Genomic DNA, 3,495 nt, shown 5'->3' with positions numbered 1-3,495 from the left:
GGCCCTAATGGCATCAGTTCTGCCTTAAACACATGTTATTTCAGGGTTATGAGATGAGCCTGAACTAAAACCCTGGATCTGAATATTGCTCCCAACAAATTTCACATGGGTTTAGGGGGGGTTTGAAATTGAATTCAGAATACAAATTTTGTAGCTAGGTTCCATTTCTATACATTTGCAACAGACACATTTATTTCTAAATCAGTGATTGAAAGACCAAAAGCCCTAGGAAGGACTGTGTCAAAAAACCTAGTAAATGCCTGTACAACAACTTGCCTGTAGGATTTGCATTGGGGTGGGAGGGAAAGTGTGCTTGGGAGAAGACTGCTAAATAATGCAAAGATGATTGTGTATCAGTTGCAGTTATGGGAACCTAATCTGACTAGTGTTGGGTATTTCTCTTCCTTTGCTCGTCAGTTTCAGCCTTCTAGTTCCTGACTAAATATTTTCTTTTTATCATTTAATTATTGCTTTTATTTTTCTCATTATTTGCTGGGGTTTGTTCCACCCTTTCTCCCTCTGTCCTTTATAGATACTCTTTATGTGCACAAAGCCTCAATCCCTACTCTTTTTACTACCATCACTTAAATGTGATTTCCTGTTTCTTACTTATTCTCTCTGACTTGTCTTTTTCCTCAGGTAAATTCTTTTTCTACACTTTCTTTTTCTTTATTAGGCTAGAGTTTTGCAATTACTGGGTCTTCAGTCAGCAAAGATGCTGGAACTAGGGGTGCCGCCCCCTGGCTCAAAGTAGTTTCCATTCTATACAGTGTTTACAGTTTGGTTCAATGGTTCTCAGTACCCCCACTATAAAAATTGTTCCCGCACCACTGTCAGTCAGATGCTGTCTTTAGTGCCTGACATCTCCACACCTTGATGGATTGAAACAGCTGGGATTGGCATCCACTTGCATGGCAAGAAATCCAACAGTGAAGCTTGTATTGCACAATTGCTGCAAAGAGAGAGACTGTTATGTGGGAATGACACTATAGCATCACCTTGTTCCACGAAAGATACAAAAATAGGACCCCAATGTAGACCTGTGCTGTTCCACATTTTGAGAGACATCATTAGCAGCAGTTTTGACTGAGATGCAAAATAGTTCCGAGCCATAGGTAGCCAAGCTGTCCTCTGTTGTGTAATTGATTGAACAATAATGAATTCATCTGATTTATACCTATTTGAATATTCATCTTGCTTGTTAGATCTGATTCTAGCTATTAACATACAAATGAATAAAATTTGATCAAGAAAAATTGGTTTGAGTTGGTGCTTTTTTCATTTCATTTTACATTTTCTTTCAATGGAAAATAAGTTAACTAGGGCCATGTTAACGAAAAAAAGGAAGGGAAAATCCCAAAGACATCATAAGGGAGGGGAGGGAAGTGCACAGCCAAGCAACATGCTCCAAATGCCTCTTCCTCTCCTCCAAGAGCCATTGAATGTCCATTTGTGGCGATCCCACATGCTCAGAAGTCTGCTGGGGATGATCAGGCCTTTGTGGGGACAGGTTGTAGGGCGGGACAGCTGTTGTAGGTAACATATTGCTCACGCAAGCAGAAGGATACCTGTCCCCAAGTTGATTTTCAAGGATTACATAAATCCTTCAGTCTGTTTTTGCCTGCAGCATATGCCCAGGAAAAGCTTTGTTACTTTAGTTTCCTGATATGCAGTCTAACTGTTGGTCTAGAAGATTAAGTATTGTGAAGGGCTGATTTATGTGGGTTCTAAATGTGCTATGGCTCCCACTTGACCAGGAAGTGTGGAGTAGTCTCATACAGTGACTACTCTTTCTTGGCTGCCACCTGACATGATCAGGGCAGCTTCTCACTGGTTGCCGCACCCACTAGCATCACACCCTGTGTGGGAAGCATTCTGCAGAGAGGTGGCCCAGCAGCTGCAGGCAGAGGCAGATTAAGATTTATTGGAGCCCTGGTCACAAAGAACATTTTGGACTCCCAGACCCCAGGGGGAACTGGAACTCGGGGGGGGGAGGGGACAGACAGTAGGACATGGCCCCCGACTTTTTAACATGGGCATAGTAGCCTTGGGCAGGCATGGTGGCAGTGGTAGGGGCTGCACTTCACAGTGGGGGAGCTGATTAAGATGATTAGCTCCCCTGGTATGAAGCACAGCCCCTGCTAGTTCTTCCCAGTGGGGGGCTGATATGGGCCTTAGCCCTGCCCTCGCCATGGGACCCTGTCCCCTGCCCCTCCTCTCCCCCCAGGCCCCACCCCCTGGCCAGTGCGGAAGCTGGAACCAGGCAGTAGTAAGAGCTTCCCAGGAATCCCTGGACCCTCCACCTGCCATGGGTTGCACTCCCGGGGGGTGGGGACATGGACCAGGGTCTGCTCTTTGGCAGCCTAACCCCCTGCCCAGGACAGGTAGAAGGTCCGGGGTCCCTAGGCAGCTCTTACCATTGCATGGCTCCAGCTTCTGGCCTGGCCAGATGGTGGGGCCCCGGGGGCAGAGGAGGAACAGGGGCCAGGGCTACAGTTCCAGTGCAGGTGGTCCCCTCTACTTCCACACACATTCTGGTGCTCCTATAGGGGCCCACAAATTAGCCAGGACCCTGTGGGCTTGTGCGTTAATCCATCACTGGCTGCCGGCGGTTTAAGCAGGTACTGTTCCTCTGGGTAGGCGGGGGTAAAATGGGTCCCAGCTGGAGCCATCTTTTCCACCCCCAGAGCCTCCTGGCCCCAGAACTATATTGACCTCTTGGGGACTAGGACCATGTGGTGTCCCTCTCCCCACAGACATGTGGCAGGGAGGAGCCAGCCAGATACTTGAAGGCAGCAGAGCAGCAGCTGGATGTGTTTGTGCTGCGAGTGACAGACACTGATGATGTCAGCAGACTGCTTTCTGCAGTTCTCATTCTGACCACACTCTGCCGTGTGCTGACTGGCTGTTTGCACCAACTCTCTCCCTTCATTTGACTTTCCAGATAGCTACGCCCCGCAGAACACCACACCACTGAGAAGATTTAAATACACAGATAAATAAATAAGCATGATTCATGGAAGTAACATGACATTTGCCATTGTCACGTTGCTCACTTGGCTTGTGTATTCTACCCTTTCCCCTGCCCGGTCTGTCTTGTTTATTTAGACTGTAGGCTCTTCAATGCAGGGACTGTCTCAGAGTGTGTCTATACGACAATGGAAGGTGTGATTGCAGCTCTCTTGGCCCCACACTATAGCTCTAATCTACCTAGCACATCGTGGGTTCTACAAGTCTGCCTGGTCCCCCTGGCTCCATATTCGGCTTGCTAGCCAGGACTGAAGCCCATGCCACTGCATCTTCGCTGCCGGTTTTAACTCCAAGGTTATGCCTACCAGAGCTGCAATCACACCTGCCATAGCAGTGTGGACATATCCTTATTCTGTGTTTGTACAGTGCTTAGCATATCGCTTGGTCCCCTGGGCACTTCCATGATATATACGTGTTTGAAATGACGGACACAGTCATTTACAAATGACACTTTATGCCGTCACT

Source organism: Caretta caretta, chromosome 1 (assembly GCF_965140235.1).
Source record: "Caretta caretta isolate rCarCar2 chromosome 1, rCarCar1.hap1, whole genome shotgun sequence".
NCBI lineage: Eukaryota > Metazoa > Chordata > Testudines > Cheloniidae > Caretta > Caretta caretta.
This window is presented reverse-complemented; position numbering follows the sequence as displayed.